Consider the following 26161-nt stretch of genomic DNA (forward strand, 5'->3'; position numbering starts at 1 on the left):
ACCACACCTTTTGCCCCACTCGGAAAAAACATGGTCTCCTATGTTTGTCAAAAAAAAATTTCGAACGTGCCGAAGACTGCCTAAGAGCCAAATGAACCTTTTGCCATGACTTCCTAAGGAAGGACACTGTGGAGAAGGGCGACCGAGAGGAATCCCTTGGAACAAAGAAGGAGTTGCACTTGGGATGGAACCCGAAATTACACAAAAAAGGCGAGCTCTTGGAGGCCACATGATAAGAGTTGTTATAAGCAAATTCTGCCAAAGGTACCAGCTCAGCCCAATTGCTCTGACATTTGGAGACGAAGCAGCGTAAATATTGCTCCAGGGCCTGATTGACCCTTTCGGTCTGTCCGTTGGACTGTGGGTGATGCCCGGAAGAAAGACTGACCTGTATTCCTAAACCGGAACAAAAACTTCTCCAGAACCTGGCCACAAACTGAGACCCCCTGTCTGAAACTATATCCAAGGGAAGGCCATGGAGTCTGAAAATATGAGAGATAAAGAGCTGTGCCAACTCTTTAGCAGTGGGGAGTTTACGCAAGGGTATAAAATGTGCCATTTTGCTAAAGCGGTCGACCGTGACCCAAATGGTGGTAAAACGAGTAGAAGAAGGAAGGTCGACAATGAAGTCCATAGAAATATGGGACCATGGCCTTTCTGGAATGGACAACGGCAGGAGTGTACCCACTGGTGATGATCTAGAAGACTTATGTCGAGCACAGACCGGACAAGAAGAGATAAACAGAGCAACATCCTGTTTTATGGTGGGCCACCAAACCGCTCTGGACAAGTGCTCAAGGGTCTTGGTAACGCCAGGGTGTGCAGTGACCCTACTGGAATGAAAGTCTTTGAGGACCAATTTTCTGAGATGTTTTGGAATAAACAGTCTATTATGTGGAGTCCCCTGAGGAGCAGAAGGCTGGGAAGCCAGGACACGGGAGGCCAAGTCCTGAGTCAGACCCGCAAAAATGACAGAAGACGGGACAATGGGTGTATCTTTAAGTCCAGCACTCTGACAAGTCTGGAAACTACGAGATAACGCATCAGCTTTGACATTTTTGGGGCCGGGTCTGAATGTAATGATGAATTGAAACCTGGTAAAGAACAACGCCCACCGGGCTTGTCGTGGGTTTAATCGTTTAGCCGACTCGATGTAGGCTAAGTTTTTGTGGTCAGTGATCACAGTGATGATGTGTTTGGCCCCTTCAAGCCAATGACGCCACTCCTCGAAAGCCCACTTAATGGCCAACAACTCACGATTCCCGACATCATAGTTCCTTTCGGCTGTGGAGAACTTGCGGGAGAAGAAGGCGCAAGGATGAACTTTCTGATCATGAATGTCCTTCTGAGAAAGGACAGCTCCAGCCCCTACATCCGAGGCGTCAACCTCCACAAGGAAAGGAATTCTGGGATCCGGGTGATGTAAGACAGGAGCTGAGCAGAAGGCCTTCTTTAACTTATGAAAGGATTCGATGGCCTGTGGGGACCAAACTTCTGGATTGGCTCCCTTGCGAGTCAGTTCCACAATGGGGGCAACAATGTCAGAAAAGGAACGGATGAATCTCCGGTAATAATTGGAGAATCCTAAGAATCTTTGGATGGCCTTAAGATTGTTTGGACGAGCCCAAGACATGATGGCCTGAACCTTGCTGGGGTCCATGGAAAAACCCTTAGGAGAGATGACATAACCCAGAAATGAGACTTGCGCAATTTCGAATTCACACTTTTCGAGTTTGGCGTATAATTGATTCTCACGCAACTTCTGAAGGATCAGGCGGACGTGTTGCCGATGTTCAGGAAGTGACTTGGAAAAAATCAAAATGTCGTCTAAGTAAACCACAGCAAATACCCCCAGGTACGGCCGGAGTACTTCATTGATAAAATCCTGAAAGACTGCAGGAGCGTTGGCCAAGCCAAACGGCATTACAAGATATTCGTAGTGACCTGAATGTGTGTTAAAGGCTGTCTTCCACTCATCTCCTTTTCTAATCCTGATGAGGTTATATGCTCCTCTAAGATCAATCTTGGAAAACACCATCGCCTCCCGGATTTGATCAAATAAAACAGAGATGAGTGGTAACGGATAGGAATTTTTTACAGTAATTTTGTTCAAGGCCCTATAGTCTATACAGGGACGTAAAGATCCATCTTTTTTTTCAACAAAAAAAAACCCTGCAACTACGGGAGATTTAGAAGGACGAATGAATCCTTTTTCAAGACTCTCACTTATGTATGAATCCATGGCCTGGGATTCAGGTGCTGAGAGGGCATATAGACGTCCCTTGGGCAATCTGGCATTGGGAACTAAGTCTATGGCACAATCAAAGGGACGGTGAGGGGGGCAACGTATCTGCTTCCTTCTTGGAAAACACATCGGCAAAGTCTCTGTAGGGTACGGGTATAGAAGAAAAAACGGGAAGGACAAGACGAAGAGGAAGAGAGAGACAATGATCAGGAAGAGCCCCAACGTGTGATTTCTCCTGTGGTCCAGTTGATACTGGGATTGTGCTTCCTAAGCCATGGTAACCCCAGGACGAGTGGCGTGAGCGGACAGTGAAACAACAGAAAAGAAATCTCTTCCGAATGAAGAGCCCCCACCGAAAGCTGAAGAGAAGGGGTGCACTCGGTAACACTGCCGTTGGAGAGTGGCTGACCATCCAGACCACAAACCGACAAGGAATTGACCAGGGGAATGGGTTTGAGCCCCAACGAACAAACCAGACCCCTGTCAATAAAATTGCCGGCTGCACCGCAATCAACAAAGGCAGTGGTATCGACAGTGCAGTTATTACAGGTGACAGAAACCTGAATAATGATCGAGTCTAAGGGAGAAAAACAAGATAGGCCCAAGTGAGTTTCCCCAAACCCACTTAGGCCCTGTCTTTTCCCGCCTTCAACGGACAGACCACTGCACGGTGACCCTGACCTCCACAATACAGACAGAGACCCTTCAGCCTCCTACGATTCTTTTCTGCGGCAGATAAACGTGTAGCCCCAATCTGCATGGGTTCGTCACAAGCAACCTCCGAGGTCTCCCCCAGTGATGATGAGGGATATATCCCGGAGACCCTTTCCCTCTGGCGTTCCCGGAACCTCCGATCTACCTTGATGGCTAATTCCATAATTTCATCAAGGGAGGTCGGGTAGGGTAGTGAACCAATGCATCTTTTAACGTTTCAGATAAACCAATGCGAAACTGGCTGCGGAGTGCTGGGTCATTCCAACCAGAGTCAATGGCCCACCTCCTGAATTGGGTACAATAAGCCTCGGCGTTACTCTGACCCTGCCGTAGTGCCCTCAGGTTGGCTTCGGCTGAGGCAGCACGGTCTGGGTCGTCGTAAAGCAACCCCATGGCAGAAAAAAAAGCATTCACAGAGGTAAGGGCCTCGGACCCTGTGGGAAGGCCGAACGCCCAGGTCTGTGGGTCCCCTTGTAACAGGGAGATAACCATTCCCACACGCTGGGATTCCAAGCTGGAGGAGGCCGGGCGGAGTTTGAAATAAAGTTTACACGACTCTCTAAAGTTAAAAAACTGGGAACGCTCCCCGGAAAACCGGTCCGGGAGACTCAACTTGGGTTCAGGGTTTCTGGATGAGGATAAGACCCCTTGTACCCGTTCCTCTTGTGAGTTTACCCGGAGGGTCAATTTCTGAAGCTCTTGAGTCAGGGTATGCATCTGCCCCGCCAAAGCGTGATTAGCAGCCTGCTGGGCCGGATCCATGATAGCTGACTGGAAGCTGGGTGAAGTATGTGGCCGGCTATAATGTTAGGAACAGGGAGATCTCGCCTACCCTAACTCTGTTGTCACCCCTTGGAGTTGGCGGATGCGTGCTAAGCTAACCTTCACCAATAATAGCCGCGTTCGTGGGAGCCCGTTAGTCAGGCTCCCACCCCGATGCCACCTGGTCTTACTAGTGACAACGCGGCCGCCAAGGCCAGAGGTAAACAAGGGGGAAATCTACCTAACAACCAAGGAGGCGAGAACCACCCTGCCCCACGGAGGGGGTGCCAGTGGATAGCAGTCTAAGCTGGGGCCTGCTGTGCTAATGCTGTTGGCAACGGGTAAGACAATGTACCGTGGCCAAGCTGACCGGTATCACTATACACGAGGTGTACCCAGATGCTAAGCAGGAGAAACAATACACGGTATGCTGACACAATCAGAACTGCTGACGGGTGTAACAATACACAATATGCTGACACAATAAGAACTGCTGACGGGTGTAACAATACACAATATGCTGACACAATAAGAACTGCTGACGGGTGTAACAATACACAATATGCTGACACAATAAGAACTGTTGCCGGGTGTAACAATACACAGTAAGATGATACAATAGATAAATGACAAGTAGGGAGACAAGGAGTGGGAACCTCCCAACTTATCTGAAAACCAAGAGATCGGCAGGCAGACACAAGCAAGGATCCTGGAGGCAGCCAGGAACAGGTACTGGAAACAGGAGCCAAGCGTAGACAGGAGCCTGGAACCGGAAACACTCAGGACGCCAAATCAAGAGCTATAGCCGGCGTCTGAGTGCCCCGGCAATCCAGTTTAAATAGCGCGCCAAGCACTATCCTGACGCTGCGTGCGGCGTCATGCACACCCCTTCCTCCCTGCGGCCGCCAGGCAACCGCTGCGGCAGGGGAGGGAGGGGTTGTACGCCGGCAGCCTGATGCCCGTCATCGCCCGCCGGAAGCTCCCGGCTGATGACGCGACGGCGTCGAGGTAACCCGGCAACCGCCGGAAGAACTTTAGAGGAGACTGCCGGGCGAGCGGAGGCGCTGCCCGTGCAGCTCCTAACACATACACACACACACACAACTTTTCTTTAGTAGATTTGTGGTCTAATCTATCTGGAACACAAATTATATTTCTGTTTTTATTGCATGTTTATTTTCTGTTTTAAGGGAAACAGTTGGATCTCACACTGTTGCGATCCCACCTTTGCACCAGTCTGATGGTTGAGGTATGCGCACACGCGCATTTCTGCACATGTGCAAAGGCCAGCAGCAAATGGCTTTGACGAGTTACACATTCGCAGGGTCGTTTGCTGCGGGGAGGGAGGGACGGGGGTGGACACTGTGCTGGAGCAGGGGAACAAAGTTTTTTGGGCATCCCCATAAAAACGCTGGGCATTCCCCAAGGATCCCAGGTGGTTCTATACCTGCTTGGGGCTGGTGGCTTACGTCACATGACGTCAGACCCCGCCCCGTCTTCGGCGATCTGCGGATGAAATAAAAGTCGGTTTAGAAGAGAGAAATCATTTGAGGGTCAGCGAACATCGAATGTTGAACGACCGCTGCGTAGGGAGCTAACCTGAATAAGGGCCCATACTCCTTATCCACTGATAGAATTTCCCGGGTGACTGCTGGGTCTACTCATGTTGCAGGTCAGAGGCTAACGCTTGCGAGCAGGGCCCTCCTACTGTTTTGCATATCTGTGACTACAGTTTGTTCAATCACTGTCTCCTATTGTAAAACACAACACAACATTCTGCACTACAGTAAATAAGAAACGGTTAATAAATAAATACAATCCCATCATCTATACAGATGAGGCAGGCCCCATCATTGCCGCTGGCGCGCCATCTGCATCGCATTGAAGACGCACACGAGCCAGAATCCTGGGCGTACCGGGATGGCTCCCTATGTATGTATGTATGTATGTATGTATGTATGTATGTATGTATGTATGTATGTATGTATGTATGTATGTATATATATATATATATATATATATATATATATATATATATATATATATATATATATATATATATATATATATGTCTAGTGTCCATTTGTGTGACCCTGAAACACTGCCATCTGTTGTCAGCAAGTGAAACTACATCTCTTTCTGGGCTGGATGTATCAACGCTTACCGTCTCGCTGACATCCCGTTTTCACTTCCGCCGACTGTTCGTGTGATGTATTAATAAAGTTTCGTTTTCTTGTGCATGAAGAAACTCCGCCGGCTTGAACTATAGTGGAGTTTCCGGCGCGCAAGCTGATTCCATTGTAGTCTATTGCAGCTGAAGCGCTGCGTTATGTATTAACACTCGCAGCGCTCAGCTTTTTTTGGACATAATTCGCCTTGTATTGCTGGCGAACTGCAGTTGTGACAGTTCAATTATTAAAGTATAATGTAATTCCAGTGTTGTATTTACCTTATCAGGGCTAGGCAAGAGGCAGTGAGGTGTGAGGCACAGATCATCAGGGCTAGGCAAGAGGCAGTGTGCCTCACACCTTCCAAAAAAGAACCAATCTTGCCTCCCATACAACAAGTAAAATACATCCCACAGCACAACCTGTTTTCATAAGGTAAATACAACACTGGAAATACATTATACTTTAATAATTGAACTGTCACAACTGCAGTTCGCCAGCAATACAAAGCTGAGCGCTGCGAGCCGGGGAAAGACACTCGGGAAACCCAGCCAGCAGCAGGACGCATCTGTGCATGCGCACAAAAAAAAAACCTACGAAATCATTACGACGGAGGTCTGCATTACCGCGGACCAAGGAAGAGGAGAAAAAATTCATACATAATGCGGAAATCTCTGCAAAAATCACGCGAAAAGTGCACGAAAAAAAGGACTCCACTTCACTACAGAAATGCGAGTATTGATAAATCCCGCCCTCTCTCTCTCACACATTCACAAACACATTGGCATCACAAGGTAGAGGACTAGCTTTCGAAGCAGCTATCTCCCATAGGAGTGCATTGATCATAGTAACATAGTAATTAAGGTTGAAAAAAAAGACGTTAGTCCATCGAGTCCAACCTGTCTAACTTGTAATTACTGACCTGAGTAAGTCATATCTATAGGATTCCCTTAGTGGCTGCATCCAGTTTTGATGTAAATTCAGTAACAGTAGTTGCTGCAATGACCCCCACCAGCAATGAGTTCCAGAATGTTACTGCTCTAATGGTGAAGAATCCTCTTCTTAATTCAGTACGGAATTTATTTTCCTCGAGCCTCAGTACATGTCCGCGTGTCCTAAGTATAGGCCTGTTACTGACCAATCATCTCCCAGTTCCATATGATTCCCAATCCTGTATTGGAACATACTGATCACATCTCCTCTCAGCCTCCGTTTCTCCAGTGAGAACATATTCAGCCTGGTTACCGTATCTTTGTATTCTAGTGATTCAAGACCTGTTACTAGCCTAGTCGCCCTTCTCTGTAATTGTTCCAATTCATTTATGTCCTTTTTATGGTGCGGTGCCCAGAACTGAGCACAGTACTCCAAGTGTGGTCTCACCAATGCCTTGTAAAGAGGCACTATCACTTTGGCATCCCTTGAATCTATACCCCTTTTAATGCATGACAGTGTCCGGTTTGCCTTTGCGGCTGTACTTGAGCAGTGTGCACTATTACCCAATGTCTCATCTATGATGACCCCCAAGTCCTTCTCTACAGCAGAATTCCCTATAACAACTCCATTTAGCCTATAAGTAGCTTGTTCATTTTTGTTCCCATAATGACTTATTTATCATGATTTAAACATTATCAACATTATACTGCATTTTCCACCTTTCGGCCCACCTTTCCAGTTTAATTATACCCCTTTTACACCGCTGCAAAACCCCATGTTTTCAGCGGGTCAGACCCGGGTCAGAGGCGGTGTAAATGTGTCACGCCGTGTCCCTTTACACAGGACTTCTCCCCAGGTCCTGACCTGGGTAGAACACGGCCAGGACCTGGGTAGAGGGCGGTGTAAATGGGTACGCCGGGTCATCCAACCCGGCTCCCATTTACATCAATGCAGGACGTACAACCTGTGGACCGCACCGTCAGCAGGTTGGACAGGGGGGGGGGGAGGGGGCACACACAGCCTGCGCTGCTGTCTGCTATACTCTGCAGACAGCAACGGCGGCAGCGGAGAAGGTGAATGGATGCCTGCATGTGGCATCCATTCACCTCCCAGACGACGGCTGGGGGGTGCACGGGGGCAGGGGGTAGCCCAGCAGCTTACCTTGGTGCTGGGCTGCCCCCAGCACGGCGATCGGTGTATCCGACGGGGATCACCGCGGTCCCGGTGCTTGGAGATGATGTCATATCCAAGCGCCGCCTCCGTCTACACTGTGGGTGGGCACCGCAGTGTAAATGGAGTAAATCCCAGATCCGACCTGGCTTGGATCTTTCTTCCAAATGCCGGGTCGGATCTGGGATTTTTGGTGTAAGAGGGGTATTATTGTAAGTCACTCTGTAATGTATCCACATCCTCTCCTAAGTTAATTTCGGGTCGTCTGCAAATATTGCAATTTTTCTCACTTTGTCACTTTCTATATCATTAATTAATGAATATATTAAACAAGGTGGGCCCCAATATTGAACCTTGTGGGACTCCACTTTGGACCTTACCCCAGCTGGAATGTATGCCATTTACCACCACTCTCTGTCCCCGATTGTGCAGCCAGTTTTTAATCCAATTACAAATTTTATCTCCTAACCCTAAATTACCTAGTTTCATTAATAACTTTTTATGAGACACAGTGTCAAGTCCAGCCCCCTACTGACTTCCTCATACTGTAGAAGCTAATTAAATTAGTCTGACATGATATTTATTTGACGAACCCATGCTGAGCCTTAATTATCACTTTCTCCTGGTCTAAGAAATTTTGGATACTATCTCTTATTATTCCTTCTAATATTTTCCCCACAATGGATGTAAGGCTGACCGGCCTATACTTTTCAGGGTTAGTTTTGCTACCTTTCTTCCATATTGGTACTAAGTTAGCTATGCGCCAGTCCCTTGGTACCGTCCCCGAGTTTATTGATTCCTCAAATATCAGATATAATGGTAGTGCTATGACAGAACTCTATTCTTTTAGTATCCTAGGGTGTATTTCATCCTATTGTAAAATGCGATCCTATCGTCGGGATGTATCATCCCCCATGTGCAGGGAGAGGGCTCGGAAAAGCACAATCACTCTCTAATGGACAAAACCATGTGTACTGCAGGTTGGGCAGATGTAACATGTGCAGAGTGAGTTAGATTTGGGTGAGTTATTTTGTTTCTGTGCAGGGTAAATACTGGCTGCTTTATTTTTACACTGCAATATAGATATCAGTTTGAAGTACACCCCCCAACCCGGGGGTATTGTCCTTTCCGGGTGAATCAGAATAACCCCCATAGTGTATAATGTTATAGGACAGTAACATACCCCCAACTTTTGTCCCCGTGGCTGACTGCGGGCCTGAAATTTGGGGGGCATGGCCTAACGACCAGGTCATGGCCTACTATCCTGCAATGCCATGCCCACATTTTTGTGGCTGTGGGGGCATGGCCAGCACCCCCAGCCCCTCTGTCTCCCTGAATAGATGCTGTGCGCATGCCTATGGCTCACAGTACGCTTGTGCAGTCGTTCGATCTTCACCCGGACTGTTAATATGCAGCCATGCCATCAAGTCTGAATAACCCCCTTGGTTGCAAACACAGAATATTTCTTGGCAGCATTCACCTCGCCATCACCCAAAAGTTACAAGCAACTTCAATGATTGTGGCACAAGTTCTCAAACTCGGTCCTCTGGACCCCAAACAGTTCCTGTTTACCAAGTCTGCTCACGGATCCTCGAGTGAAATGATTAGCTGTGTCTTCTGGATTGTGTGAGTGAGTAATGAGTGCACCAGTGCACCTGCCGGGTGACCTGGAGAGCTGTTTGGGGTCCCGAGGACGAGCATGAGAACATTTGGGGCTCTGCCTCTCGGCCCCACTCGCAGTGTGTGTGCAGTCTAATTTATGGAGTGAGGATTACATGACACCGCCTCTGTTGACTGTGCGGCTTTTCTTCGAGCTCAGAATTTAAGGGATGGAAATGTTTTCCGCTTACTAACGACACCCGTCTTATTTAAAGATGTTTTCCTGTGAGAATAGAAAAAAAAAATACAAACTTGACTTTTTTCCCTTTCTTGCTTAGGAGGAGGCCTTGTAAAAAAGGTTGGTGGTCTCGGCTCTCGTCCCAATGCCAAGGGATAACATCATAGCCGCCAACCAAACTGGCATCCCAATGAGCCCTCTCAGGCTGGTGGTTACATTTGGGGTAAGAATAAAAACTGACCAGACAGCTCACACTCCGGAGGTGGTCCGCCGGGAGCTGCGTTACTGCCGTGTATGGAGCTGGTAATCAGGGGCGGATTGGGGACTAAAAGTGGCCCTGGAATATTTCTGGAAGTGGCCTCATGTGGGTGGCAACAACTCAATAATGGGCGGAGCCAAAATAACAGTAGGCGGGATTACCACATCACTATACTTAGCTACATTGTTGACAGGCAAAACTAAAGCATCAATAGTGTCTGAATATCAGATTCATCAATATTAACTTGTGTTTGTTGGTGAGACTGTAAAATGTGAATGGACCCATGGTTGACTGCCACTAACCTGACTTTACACACTCTCAACTTCAGGCTGTTGATACTGTATGTTGATACTGGACATTGCCTCTCTGGAAAGAGCCAGAAAACACTATATACACCAACCAGGATCACATTACCATAATGCACAGTACGCATTACAGCACACGCCGATATGCCCAGTACGCATTACAGAACACTCTTTTATGCCCAGTACGCATTACAGAACACTCTTTTATGCCCAGTACGCATTTCAGCACATGCCATTATGCCCAGTACGCATTACAGAACACTCTTTTATGCCCAGTATGCATTACAGCACACACCGTTATGCCCAGTACGCATTACAGAACACTCTTTTATGCCCAGTACGCATTACAGAACACGCCGTTATGCCCAGTACGCATTACAGAACACGCTTTTATGCCCAGTACACATTACAGCACACACCGTTATGCCCAGTACGCATTACAGCACACGCCGTTATGCCCAGTACACAATAAAGCAAACACCATTATGCCCAGTACACATTACAGCACACGCCGTTATGCCCAGTACACATTACACCATACGCCGTTATGCCCAGTTCGCATTACAGAACACTCTTTTATGCCCAGTACGCATTACAGCACACGCCGTTATGCCCAGTACACAATAAAGCAAACACCATTATGCCCAGTACACATTACAGCACACGCCGTTATGCCCAGTACACATTACACCATACGCCGTTATGCCCAGTTTCGCATTACAGCACACGCCGTTATGCCCAGTATGCATTGCAGCACACGCCGTTATGCCCAGTACGCATTACAGCACACGCCGATATGCCCAATACCCATTTCAGCACTCGCCATTATGCCCAGTACGCATTACAGCACACGCCGATATGCCCAATACGCATTACAGAACACGCTTTTATGCCCAGTACGCATTACAGCACACGCTGTTATGCCCAGTACGCATTACAGCACACGCTGTTATGCCCAGTACGCATTACAGAACACGCTTTTATGCCCAGTACGCAGTACAGCACACGCCGTTATGCCCAGTACGCATTAGAGAACACGCCTTTATGCCCAGTATGCATTACAGCACACGCCGTTATGCCCAGTACGCATTACAGCACATGCCATTATGCCCTGTACGCATTACAGCACACGCCATTATGCCCTGTACGCATTACAGCACACGTCGTTATGCCCAGTACGCATTACAGCACACGCCGTTATGCCCAGTACTCATTACAGCACACGCCGTTATGCCCAGTACGCATTACGGCACACGCCGTTATGCCCAGTACGCATTACAGCACACGCTGTTATGCCCAGTACACCAAGGACCGGCAACCCGGGTAAGTATCCCCTACCCCATTCACACCGGCTAGGTCCCCGGGTTAAACCCGGGAACAATGCTGCTCCATAGCAGGGTTGAAATCCTGGCGATTTTTGACGAGATTTTTGCCCGGGAACCTTTCACACCTGCACTAGTCCAACCCGGGAAATGATGCTGGTGTGAATGGGGTATAAGGGATTTGGACCCAAGGCAGGTTACAGGGTAATGCCCATGGTGTGTGCTTACTGTATATAAAATGACGCATCCTGCCTGTTTGCAATAATAATACCCTGAAGGGCAACACCCCATACACACACATCTATATCCAGGGGCATAACTAGAACTTTACGGCCACCCCCATCCTTCGTCACTACAATGCCTCTTAGCGGGAGAGAGAGAAAAGAGAGATCGAGATAGATAGATAGATAGATAGATAGATAGAGTTTTCATTGAAAAATAGGGAATGAGGGAGAGAAAGAGAAACAGATGAGCAAGAGAGGGAGAAGCATTAATGGGGCTTAAGAACAGACAGATGTGGGGGAGAGGGCACAGAGAGAAGGCCTGACAGGATGGGCGACAGAGAGAGGGACGGACGGGATGGGTGACAGAGAGAGGGACAGACGGGATGGGCGACAGAAAGAGGGATGGACGGGATGGGCTGCAGAGAGAGGGACGGACGGGTTGGGCTGCAGAGAGAGGGACAGACAGGATGGGCTGCCGAGAGAGGGACGGGATGGGCTGCAGAGAGAGGGACAGACGGGATGGGCTGCAGAGAGAGGGATGGGATGGGCTGCAGAGAGAGGGACGGATGGGATGGGCTGCAGAGAGAGGGACGGATGGGATGGGCTGCAGAGAGAGGGACGGATGGGATGGGCTGCAGAGAGAGGGACGGGATGGGCTGCAGAGAGAGGGACGGACGGGATGGGCTGCAGAGAGAGGGACGGACGGGATGGGCTGCAGAGAGAGGGACGGACGGGATGGGCTGCAGAGAGAGGGACGGACGGGATGGGCTGCAGAGAGAGGGATAGGAAGAGAGAGAGATGGGAAGAGAGAGAGAGGGCAGGATGTATTAATATACATCGCCGCCCTTCGCCTAACAGCCGCCGCGATGCTGCCGCATATGTACTAACATATGCAGCTAGCATCTGGTTGCGGTGATGGAGACCCCCACGATACCTGTGATGTGGTCTGCGGGGGTCTCCGTCACCTCCCGGCGGCTGTCAGTGTCCCCCTGCGTCTCCTCCTCCCCCCTGCAGCCGGATGTCCTCCCGGCTGTCACACCTGTTGGGGGAGGAGGAGATCAGGAGGACGGGAGGGGGGGGGGGCGCGGACGTCGGGCGGTGATAGAAGCCCATAGGCTTCTATAGGGGGTGGCGATACCCTGCCAGGCGAAAACGGGGCGGACGGGTAATGGTAAATAGGAAAATGCGGTAAAAACCCAGTTTTACCGCATTTTCCTTTTAGTACATCCCGCCCTGAGTGAGATAAATTTAGTACGAGAGAGAGAGAGAGAGAGAGAGAGAGAGAGAGAGAGAGAGAGAGAGAGAGAGAGAGAGAGAGAGAGAAATGGATGGGAGGGGCCACATTGAGAGAGAGAGAAGGATAGGATTGGGCATAGATGGATGCACAGGCAGGAGTCAGACCCTCTAACTAGCGAGGGTGTAGACTGAGGATGCAGCAGTTTACAAAGTCTCCCTCTCACCTGATTAATTCTTCAGTGACCACTTCCTCGGCAGCAGAGAGAAGATGCGCAGCACCAGCAGTAGCCCTCCCGAGTTGCTCCCACGACGGCGATGGCCGGGGGCTCATAGGCTCCGCGCCTTACACCATGTGCAGTGACTTTGCCACGGTCACTGTCTTCCCCCTCCGACATGGGGTCGCCTGAAGCTCCGCCCCCCTGGTCAACATAAGCTCCGCCCAGAACAATCTAAGCCCCACCTCCTCATCAGTCAGCAGCATCTCTGTAACCCCGCTGCGATGTATACTATGCCCTTCCACTGAGGTAACCTGCTCGACATGGGGGCTTGGAGGCTGTGTGGGAGCCAGTGGCGAGGCTGTGTGGCCAAGCACGCCGCACACAGCGGCGCAGCACTGCCCCCCTTCTCCTCCTCACAACATCCATGCCAAGAATAATCAATAATGATATGGTGATCTCATAATGTATAAAATAAAAATATGAGTCCCGGATCAACGGCAACATCGCACACAGTGCCCTGCTACTATATGCGGCCCTACCTCCCCCTGCCCGCTGTTCTCCGAGTGACTGAGTCCCGGAGAACAGAGGGCAGGAGGAGGCGGGCCACATACAGTAGTAACTAACAGGGAACACTGTGTGCGGCGTTGCCACAGATCGGGGACTCACTCACTCACTCATATTTCTATTTTATACATTATGTGAATACAGTGAATGTGATCATCATGGCATGGCATGATTATTGTATGGCATGGTCCATGTTTTGGAGGCTGGAGGAGGAGGGGCAGGCAGTGCAGTGGACAGATAGAACAGCGGGCGGGAGGAGGCGGGGCTACTATCTCTGACAGCAGCCACCCTCCAATGACAGGTGGAGGAGGCAGGGCCACACACTGGGACTGGGCGATGCCTCCTGCCGCTGAGCAGCCCCGGCCTCAGCCCAATGCTGTCACTGTGTCAGTGTGGCTCTGCACATGCGCAGCTTGCGGCGGCGGCGGCCTCTGTAATGTCGGCCTCCCGGGAAAATTCCCGGTAGATATAATGGCCAATCCGCCCCTGCTGGTAATGATCTCAATCACTATTATTACAGCCCGTAATGTGTGTTTCACTAACATTGCAAATTCTTGTCGGAGCGTTTCACTTGCAGCTCGATAAATCAGTTCTGTAATGTAGGCATGTACAACGGGCCTAATTCAGCTGCTGACGCTGGATACTGAAAATTACTATTAGGCAAATTTCAGGAATCTGTGCATAGAAACATAGAATTTGACGGCAGATAAGAACCACTTGGCCCATCTAGTCTGCCCCTTTTAGTGCATGCAGAAGCATGCAGGAGACACCCCTTAAACTACGGTTGCATTCAGGAAAATTCAACTGTACTGTAAGTGACGATGAGGGGGGGGGGGGGGGGGTTTGATGACGAAGGTATCGTCCAGACAATGCAGGCGTGCGGGCCGCATCTTGCGAATGGTTGTAGGCATTATCTGTACAATAAACAAGTACAGTAAAGAGTTAACGATTTCCACCTTGTAGACGGATGCGGAGAAATGACCGGGGATACCTGCGGGGCGCAGTCTGCGCCATGGCGCACATCTGCATGGGCATCTGGCTCACTCATTTGACATCTTCCTGGTTACTCAGACGAGTTGCGTAACTAAATATAGCACATCACCTTGAAAATATTTACCTTAAATTAATTGGTTTTGACGTTGGAAAGGATCAGGCTTAGTAGGTGCGGTGGGATAGCAGTGGGATGTTAGGAAACAGATGGCTGGATCGTTTTCAGCCTGAACAGCTGCAGGCACTAGGATGGTGTGTACAGTGCAAAGGTGATGTAACCCATAGCAACCAGTCCGAATGGTACAAGTAGCATGGGTAACTCATGTATATAATCTTTAACCACTTAAGTCGTGCGTTATCTGAGCTGGTCGCCAATGATCCTATTAGTCAGAAACGCCTGCCGGGAAGATAATCTCCTAGCAGCCGCCAATCACAGAGGCCCCACTGCTTTCCCTGCACCCTCCCCCAGTGTCTGCCATACTGCCAATCACTGCTGACCAGTCAGCGCAGCAGGGACCCCCACCAGGTGAAGAGCAGCCACTGGGAAATGTACATTAACTCCCCTTTAGCTGGTTTAGTTGCGATGGAACCGATGTTCTTGATGTTCCGATGGTGGTGTTCCAATGTGTTTTTTTTTAAAGAATATTAAGAAAATGGTTAAAATAAAATAAATAAGTTTTGGATACCTTTTAAATAGATGTTTTTGACCTGGGCAGGTTGATATTGAAAAAAGGTTGACATGCATAAGATTGAAATGGCCAAACGTCGACACAAGCAAAACGTTAAGGATGTGAAAAGGCCTATTCCCGCAGCCAGAGGGGCTGGAGGCGTGGCTAAAAGCTCACAGAGCCTCTGGCAGGGGCGTAACTAACAATTTTGCGCCCCCCCCCGCACGATTTTTCGGCACCCCCCCACCCCCTCACACACCTAACCTGCCCCCCCCCCCCTTTCTTACCCGTACCTGCACCCACTGTCTGCGTCTCGCCCGGCTCTCTGCCGGGACCTGCCTGACCGTCACGGTCCCGGCCGGCTCCTGCTGCTACAATGAAAACTGACTCTTAGAAACTGGCTGCCCCCATACTGCAGACAGAAAACTGTCTGCAGTATGGGGGCAGCCATTTTCTAATTGTCAGTTTTCATTGCAGCAGGAGCCAGCCGGGACCGTGACGGTCAGGCAGGTCCCGGCAGAGAGCCGGGCGAGACGCAGACCGCGGGTAACTATAGCCCCCCAGCCCCCCAGCGGCGGCCCCAATTTCTCTGCCCCCCCCGCCACCGCGGGGGCTGCGGAGCTATAGTTACGCCACTGGCCTCTGGTCATGCCTCCCACAGCAGCAAAACGGGAAAGTTGGTAGCTATGCACTTACAAGACAAGCTTTCAGTAGCCAATTAACCTATTGGTATGTTTTTGGAGTGTGGGAGAAACCCGGAGTACCCTGGAGAAACCCACACAACGCTGGGGAGAACACAAAAACTCCACACCAACAGGGCCTTGGTAGAACTCAAACCCAAGATGTTAGTGCCTTGAGGCAGAAATGCTAACCACTACACCAACTTTGCTGCCCATTGACTTAATAAATAAATGCATTGGGTAGTCCCCTGTTGCGCTGCGGAGTCCCCGTCTTAGGACAGGCGCACACGGAAGCCGATTTTGCCGCACAGCGGAGTGCTCAACGGGAAAGACACAAACGCTCAGCCAAAGACTCTTCTGAACAAGGAGCTGCTGGAATGGGCAGGGCCTATTCTGTAATGTAGGCCGGGGGACCCAGCTTACGCTCAGCCTCATGAAGACATTGCACGTCTAGTCCGACCAGACCTTTGTGTTGCTCATTTTTTGGAAAATAAGCAATTAAACAGTATTTCTCATTGAATCCTTTTATTGGCCGCTGTGAGATTTAATGACGCGTCCATTAAAACAATGTAAGAATCAACTTTATTAACTGATTTACAAGCTCGGGGGGCCCAGGAGAAACAATGTTTGTGATGCAATTAAGCAGTCAATCACACACGGCCTTAGCCTAACCCAGGAGACTTCGGAGAATGCAAAATCCCCTCAGCAGCTCAACAGCTGAATAAATCTGTAATAACAATATCAGTATATTCTGTGCGCCTCTCCTAAACATAACTCACCCTACCGCGTGACATTACGCTTGAGGTATATGTTTACCAAGACTTTTTACAGACCCTCCAGCATGACCCCGGTAGGAAATGTTCTACTCACTAGCGCCCCCGATTCATTTAACTTGCGTAGCTTTATATGCAAGTTAAATTAAATATTTGGTTTGATTTAAAAAAAAAAAAACGATAACATTTGAACACTGCAAGAAAATGGATTTGGACACTTTTTTTAGACTGTTATTAATAAACACATTTCAAAATACTGCCATACTCAGGATTCAAACTCATAACCTGTTGCAGGCCACCCTACTCATTGAGCTGCACATTACATATATTTGCTCATCTGCTAGTTTTTCACAAAGTACAGGGTCAATGAATAGAGTGCCTGACTGCAAAGCCACAGGTGATGGGTTTGAATTCCGTGTAGATCATCATCTGCTGAATAACAAAGAGCTCTTCGACAGGTCGTTAGTTTGACAGGTCGTTAGTTCGACAATGTCTAGGTCGACAGTCAAAACGTTGTCATGGGGTTTTTCACCAGAAAATGCAGGGACTAGGCTGGTGGGAAAGGGGACAACCCGGGAAAACCACAAAATTCCCAGGTAAATCCCTGCAATTTGTGGTTTGAAAGGGGTATTATTTCACATACAGTAGAAAGGACCTGCAGTGCTCTGAATACAGCCGGGCAGCCCCCCGCTCCCTGCCAGGCGGCCGCTTTACCCCAGTTTTCACAAGTATGTATTCCTCCTTAACAATGAGCATATAATCCCACGTGGCAATGATCATGGAACCCCTGGCAATGAGCATGGAACCCCTGGCAATGAGAACCTAGGTAAGTAGCACTTATGTAGCATAATGTTTAATAGGCATTATGGTGTTTGGTATAATACGTAATGGTGTGTGGCTTAATGTGTAATGGGCATTACGGTGTAAATTGTAGGGTAGCGTGTAGGGGGATGTAGTGTAGTGTAGTGCAGTGGGATGTAGTGTACTGGGATGTAGTGTAGGGTAGCGTGTAGGAGGATGTAGTGTAGTGGAGTGGGATGTAGTATAGTGTATTGGGATGTAGTGTTGGGTCGCATGTAGGTGGATGTAGTGTAGTGCAGTCGGATATGGTGTATTTTATGTGGATGTAGTGTAGGGTAGTGTGTAGGGGGTTGTAGTGTATAGGGATGTAGGGTAGCGTGTAGGGGATGTAGTTTAGTGCAGTGGGATATAGTGTAGTGTATTGGGATGCACTGTAGGGTAGTGTGTAGCAGGATGTAGTGTAGTGTATTGGGATGTAGTGTAGGATAGTGTGTAGGGGATGTAGTGTAGTGTATTTGGATGTAGTGTAGGGTAGCGTGTAAAGGGATTTAATGTAGTGAAGTGGGATGTAGTGTAGTATATTGGGATGTAGTGTAGGGTTGCATGTAGGGCAGGCTTTCCCAACCATGGTCCTCAAAGCACACCAACAGTGCAGGTTTTAGTGATATCCAGGCTTCAGCACAGATGGTTAAATCAAAATATCCCTGGTACTAATTAAGTCACCTGTGCTCAAACCTGGATATCACTAAAACCTGCATTGTTGGTGTGCCTTGAGGACCGTGGTTGGGAATGCCTGGTGTAGGGGAATGTAGTGTAGTATATTGGGATGTAGTGAAGGGTAGCTTGTAGGGGGATGTAGTGTAGTGCAGTGGGATTTAGTGTAGTATATTGGGATGTAGTGTAGTATATTGGGATGTAGTGTAGTAAATTGGGATGTTGTGAAGGGTATCGTGTAGGGGATATAGTGTAGTGCAGTGGTATGTAGTGTAGTATATTGGGATGTAGTGAAGGGTAGCGTGTAGGGGAATGTAGTGTAGTATATTGGGATGTAGTGTAGTATATTGGGATGTAGTGAAGGGTATCGTGTAGGGCACATGTCTTCAACCTGTGGCCCTCCAGATGTTGTAGAAATACATGTCCCAGCATGCCCTGACAGGTTTGGCATGCTCTCATAGGAAAAAATGTGGCAATGCATGATGGAACATGTAGTTTCACAACATCTGGAGGGCCACAGGTTGAAGACCCATGGTGTAGGGCGATGTAGTGTAGTGCAGTGGTATGTAGTGTAGTATATTGGGATGTAGTGAAGGGAAGCGTGTAGGGGAATGTAGTGTAGTATATTGGGATATAGTGTAGTACTGTATATTGGGATGTAGTTAAGGGTAGCGTGTAGGGGGGATGTAGTGTAGTATATTGGGATGTAGTGTAGTACTGTATATTGGGATGTAGTGAAGGGTAGCGTGTAGGGGGATGTAGTGTAGTATATTGGGATATAGTGTAGTACTGTATATTGTGATGTATTGAAGGGCAGCGTGTAGGGGGATGTAGTGTAGTAATACAAGGGAAACAACAGAAAGTCTTTTTTGGCGGTGCACTGGGAAAAAAAAGACTTTCTGTTGTTTCCCTTGTATTATTGTATTACTGTCTGGCGGTAGCACACCTCATTATTACATAGAACATCTGCTACGAATTATAATAAAGAGGTTCAAATACATTATCTTTAATTCCAGTGCGATCAATCACCCCTCTTCCCCTTTGGATGTAGTGTAGTACTGCATATTGGGATGTAATGAAGGGTAGCGTGTAGGGGGATGTAGTGTAGTGTAGTGGGATGTAGTGTAGTATATTGGGATGTAGCAAAGGGTAGCGTGTAGGGGGATGTAGTGTAGAGCAGTGGGGCGGTGGGATGGGATGTAGTAAAGGGTAGCGTGTAGGGGGATGCAGTACTGTATATTGGGATGTAGTGAAGGGTAGCGTGTAGGGGGATGTAGTGTAGTACTGTATATTGGGATGTAGTGAAGGGTAGCGTGTAGGGTAATGTAGTGTAGTACTGTATATCGGGATGTAGTGAAGGGTAGCGTGCAGTGGGATGTAGTGTAGTACTGTATATTGGGATGTATTAAAGGGTAGCATGTAGGGGGATGTTGTGTAGTGCAGTGGGATGTAGTGAAGGGTATCGTGTAGGGAGATGCAGTACTGTATATTGGGATGTAGTGAAGGGTAGCGTGTAGGGGGATGTAGTGTAGTATATTGGAATGTAGTGAAGGGTAGCGTGTAGAGGGATGTAGTGTAGTACTGTATATTGGGATGTAGTGAAGGGTAGCATGTAGGGGGATGTAGTGTAGTACTGTATATTGGGATGTAGTGAAGGGTAGCGTGTAGGAGGATGTAGTGTGGTGCAGTGGGATGTAGTGTAGTGCAGTGGGATGTAGTGAAGGGTAGCGTGTAGGGGGATGTAGTGTAGTACTGTATATTGGGATGTAGTGAAGGGTAGCGTGTAGGGGGATGTAGTGTAGTGCAGTGGGATGTAGTGTAGTGCAGTGGGATGTAGTGAAGGGTAGCGTGTAGGGGGATGCAGTACTGTATATTGGGATGTAGTGATGGGTAGCGTGTAGGGGGATGTAGTGTAGTACTGTATATTGGGATGCAGTGAAGGGTAGCGTGTAGGGGGATGTTAAAGTGTACTATAGCAGTATGCCCTCCTGTTCTGCGCTCAGATAACTGCTTTTCCCAAACATGTGTAAAGTGGTGTCAATTTATTTTGTAATTACGTACTTTCTAAGCGGGGCATTATGGATAATAGCCACCGAAGGGGACATTTTATGTGTAAGCGGCACTGCATTATGCATCACTGTGCAAAAAGTGGGGTGTAAGGTCATTTTCTTCCTGCTAGGTCACGCCTTCTGCCATATTAACAGCCCTGCCCTTGTGCAATGAGTGTCCACTGCCCAGGTCCACTTCAGCTGAACCTCCAGATGGGACGCCACACCGGTCACCACTGAGGCTGCCTTCCCTGGCATGTGCGGCCCACCACTGATTTACCTTGACCATGCCGGTAAACCTTGCTGATGGGGACCCACACTTTCCTGGAGAACACCAGCTGACGATAGCGTGGAAGGAGCCAGATACAATCCTACTCCATACTGCTATTACTATTCCTGCCTCCACTTACTATTGGGCTATCCCTGAACACGTGTCACGTTACCATGATTGTAGATGAATGTTTGAGGAAGCGTTTCTATGGACACCTGATTTCTGTCCAATAGCGCTCTCCTTGATCTAATGTGTCCTTTTTATGTTTGGTTAAATTTCTGTTATTTTAATATCAAAATACATTTTAGATATTGCTTTTTCGTTCTGTTGCCTTCTATTGTTCTTTAAAAACGAAAATTTTATGTGTAACAAACAATGAGATGTTTTTCAGCACACAGGTGCATCATGTCAGATAATCAAATGCAGGTATAAATACCCCCATTGCACAAAGAGCAGCATATCCTTGAAAAAGCTGCCCCTAGAGGCAGTGAAACGCGTTGGAAGCTGCTCCCTCTCACAGCCCCTCACTGCCATCGTTATCTCATATGCATCAGGATCCAACCAGCCATCTCCAATCCCTATTGTTGGAATACAAATTGTCCGGGACATTGTCACCCTGCTTTTCCACATTCATCGTGATTCCTACCCAGGAGGAAATTTCATCTACCTCCACCCTTCAAAAGGAGAAAAACAGCTTGCTACAGCAGTCCTACATGGATACAAATCTCCCAAGGGATACACAGTGGTAAATATACCTTCATCTTGTGTGTATTATCGAATCCAGTGGAAAATAAACCCCCAACATCCCCAGTCCAAAAGGACTCTATTGTTCCATTCGGGACTATACCCAGACGGCACAAATAGGAGCGGATCCTATTCATCCCTTTTTTTCAATTACATTGGCATACATTGAGGGCCTTTTGAGAGGTTTTATCCCCCCATATTTATGGTACCATTTTATTGTTTAAATGTGTATATGAATTATGTTTATTTTATATGTAATTAAATGATTTTTACTTTGATTATTTCTCATTGGTAAGCGCTACTTCATTTCTCCATGGGGACCCACACTTTCCTGGAGAACACCAGCTGACGATAGCGTGGAAGGAGCCAGATACAATCCTCTCCTCACACCAGGTCGCTTAGGTCTCTCCTATTGGTTCACAGGGCATCCCCTTTTAAGTTTCTTTATGTGGTTCCAGTCCCTGAATGTGTCCAGCTCTCAGCATGTGGGACCGTCTAGTCCAGCCATTCTATGCTGGGTTCTAGTGTCCACTCCCGGTCCCCGGATGTGTCCAGCTCTCAGCGTGCGGGACCCTCTAGTCCAGCCATTCTATGCTGGGTCCTAGCGTCCACTCAGATCCCCGGATGTGTCCAGCTCTCAGCGTGAGGGACCCTCTAGTCCAGCCATTCTATGCTGGGTCCTAGTGTCCACTCCCGGTCTCTGGATGGGTCCAGCTCTCAGCGTGCAGGACTGTCTAGTCCAGCCATTCTATGCTGGGTCCTAGTGTCCACTCCCGGTCCCTGGATGTGTCCAGCTCTCAGCGTGCGGGACCGTCTAGTCCAGCCATTCTATGCTGGGTCCTAGTGTCCACTCCCGGTCCCCGGATGTGTCCAGCTCTCAGCGTGCGGGGCCGTCTAGTCCAGCCATTCTAAGCTGGGTCGGGTCCTAGTGTCCACTCCCGGTCCCTGGATGTGTCCAGCTCTCAGCGTGCGGGACCGTCTAGTCCAGCCATTCTATGCTGGGTCCAAGTGTCCACTTCCGGTCCCTGGATGTGTCCAGCTCTCAGCGTGTGGGACCGTCTAGTCCAGCCATTCTAAGCTGGGTCATAGTGTCCGATCCCGGTCGCCGGATGTGTCCAGCTCTCAGCGTACAGGACCGTCTAGTCCAGCCATTCTATGCTGGGTCGTTCCCCGGATGTGTCCAGCTCTCAGCGTGCGGGACCGTCTAGTCCAGCCATTCTATGCTGGGTCCTAGTGTCCACTCCCGGTCCCTGGATGTGTCCAGCTCTCAGCGTGCGGGACCGTCTAGTCCAGCCATTCTATGCTGGGTCCTAGTGTCCACTCCCGGTCCCTGGATGTGTCCAGCTCTCAGCGTGCGGGACCGTCTAGTCCAGCCATTCTATGCTGGGTCCTAGTATCCACTCCCAGTCCCCGGATGTGTCCAGCTCTCAGCGTATGGGTCCGTCTAGTCCAGCCATTCTATGCTGGGTCCTAGGGTCCACTCCCAGTCCCCGGATGTGTCCAGCTCTCAGCGTATGGGACGTCTAGTCCAGCCATTCTATGCTGGGTCCTAGGGTCCACTCCAGGTCCCTGGATGTGTCCAGCTCTCAGCGTACGGGACCGTCTAGTCCAGCCATTCTATGCTGGGTCCTAGTGTCCACTCCCGGTCTCTGGATGGGTCCAGCTCTCAGCGTGCAGGACTGTTTAGTCCAGCCATTCTATGCTGGGTCCTAGTGTCCACTCCCGGTCCCTGGATGTGTCCAGCTCTCAGCGTGTGGGACCGTCTAGTCCAGCCATTCTAAGCTGGGTCATAGTGTCCGATCCCGGTCGCCGGATGTGTCCAGGTCTCAGCGTACAGGACCGTCTAGTCCAGCCATTCTATGCTGGGTCCTAGTGTCCACTCCCGGTCACCGGATGTGTCCAGCTCTCAGCGTACAGGACCGTCTAGTCCAGCCATTCTATGCTGGGTCGGTCCCCGGATGTGTCCAGCTCTCAGCGTGCGGGACCGTCTAGTCCAGCCATTCTATGCTGGGTCCTAGTGTCCACTGCCGGTCCCTGGATGTGTCCAGCTCTCAGCGTGCGGGACCGTCTAGTCCAGCCATTCTATGCTGGGTCCTAGTGTCCACTCCCGGTCCCTGGATGTGTCCAGCTCTCAGCGTGCGGGACCGTCTAGTCCAGCCATTCTATGCTGGGTCCTAGTATCCACTCCCGGTCCCCGGATGTGTCCAGCTCTCAGCGTATGGGTCCGTCTAGTCCAGCCATTCTATGCTGGGTCCTAGGGTCCACTCCCAGTCCCCGGATGTGTCCGGCTCTCAGCGTATGGGACGTCTAGTCCAGCCATTCTATGCTGGGTCCTAGGGTCCACTCCAGGTCCCTGGATGTGTCCAGCTCTCAGCGTACGGGACCGTCTAGTCCAGCCATTCTATGCTGGGTCCTAGTGTCCACTCCCAGTCCCTGGATGTGTCCAGCTCTCAGCGTGCGGGACCCTCTAGTCCAGCCATTCTATGCTGGGTCCTAGTGTCCACTCCCGGTCCCCGGATGTGTCCAGCTCTCAGCGTGTGGGACCATCTAGTCCAGCCATTCTAAGCTAGGTCCTAGTGTCCACTCCCGGTCCCCGGATGTGTCCAACTCTCAGCGTGCGGGACCGTCTAGTCCAGCCATTCTATGCTGGGTCCTAGTGATCACTCCTGGTCCTTGGATGTGTCCAGCTCTCAGCATGTGGGACCGTCTAGTCCAGCCATTCTATGCTGGGTCCTAGTGTCCACTCCCGGTCCCTGTATGTGTCCAGCTCTCAGCGTGTGGGACTGTCTAGTCCAGCCATTCTATGCTGGGTCCTAGGGTCCACTCCCGGTCCCTGGATGTGTCCAGCTCTCAGCGTGTGGGACTGTCTAGTCCAGTTATTCTATGCTGGGTCCTCGTGTCCACCTGTCTAACCTGCTGCTGCCAAGGGGTAAATTGGGGTCACAACCATAATGGGGTTATTACAACAGTGATACCCCTACAAGTCTATAAAAGGAGTCTCTACTATGGGGTCATTATACATATAACCCCCTGAGGAAGGCATATGTAACCCCAAGTGGCAACAAGCATGAAATCCCCATGGCAATGAGCATGAAACTTCTGGCAACAATCATGTAGATAAGCCGCATTTATGTGGCATAATATGTAATAGGCATTACTGTGTGTGGCATAATGTGTAATATGCAATGGGCCCGTGGCGCGCACTATTAGTACCACTAACAAAGGATTTCTACTTGAGCTACTTATTGCTACATATGAGTGTGTTTATACTTAAATGCTTGTTTTGAGATCTGCAAAAATTTCAAGGGATCCCCCACTTCTACCAGTTGCCATGGGTCTGCTCATTGTCAAGGGATTCATACCACCTTCTTGCAGGTCTGTCACATCTGTCATCATTGAAAATGTCCCTCCCCAAAAAAATTCAGGGTGCTAGAGGAGGTGGCGACCATTTTGGAAAGGGTATTTTTAATTGGAGCAGACATGATGGACCACAGATAAGCGGGCTCAGACAGTGAGGAATAGTAAGCAATCACAAAGCACCCAGCACCTCCAAGCACGTGCAGGGTCTGCATGGGCTGTTGCTATGCCACTCATTAACAGCAGCATGCTATGGATAAGTGCATGCCAGCACAGGTAAGAAGACAATAGGTGATCATTAACTGCTGTCTCTCTCTCCTGTCAGGGGTTCCTACAAGGGGGGATAATGGGCGATGCCAACAGCGACTCCTGAGCTGCTACAGCAAATCACAGTGATTACAGCAAATCACTGTCCTTAATTTAGTAGCACCCCTGGCAGAATCTGAAGAATCGGGGAGTTCAGAAGTACAATGCAGGGCTGCAGGAGATTTATATCTGAAACAGGAGCCTCCTGCAGAATGAGTGAGTGAATGTAGAAAACTGTGTTGCCAATATTTTTTTCTCAAAGCCCTTTAAAGGTATTAAGCCTAATTATCTGTACCACAATTATCCTTTCTTCTGGGATGTATTACAGAAAGAAATAAAATGTATTTTTTTCAAAGTAGAATCATCTTAACGATCTTAATGATCTTAATGAGCACACTGTCATATACAAGATACAATCTCAGTAATACTTGTCTATAAGGTCACCACTTGTCTTTTGCATTGCGCATTGTCTGTTGAGGAGGGGGTGACATCCGTCCCTTATTGACCCCCCCAACCCCAAATCTTTCCATTCTCGCTCATTGTGGTAGTGAACGAGAGGGGCCAGATTAGAAAACATTTTGTTTGGCTCGGTGGTGACTGACTGGAGAGAAGATAATTATAGGGTTGGGGGTTTTGTGAAACAGTTACCAGCAATTTTCCAGCACATAAGATACAGGGGTCAGCGATTTTCCTGCGCAGGTTGTATACAGCTGTGTGCACAGGAAAGGCAGAGGGCAGTGAATGATCACGTTCTGCTCACCGCTGAAAACAAAGGTGACCATGTCCCCCCCTCCCAGACTGTTTGGTGACCACTTTGCCAAAAGGAAATCATTACAGAATGATGAATGAGTT

The sequence above is a fragment of the Crinia signifera genome, chromosome 5 (genome assembly GCF_055691185.1).
Source record: "Crinia signifera chromosome 5, ASM5569118v1, whole genome shotgun sequence".
NCBI classification, from domain to species: domain Eukaryota; kingdom Metazoa; phylum Chordata; class Amphibia; order Anura; family Myobatrachidae; genus Crinia; species Crinia signifera.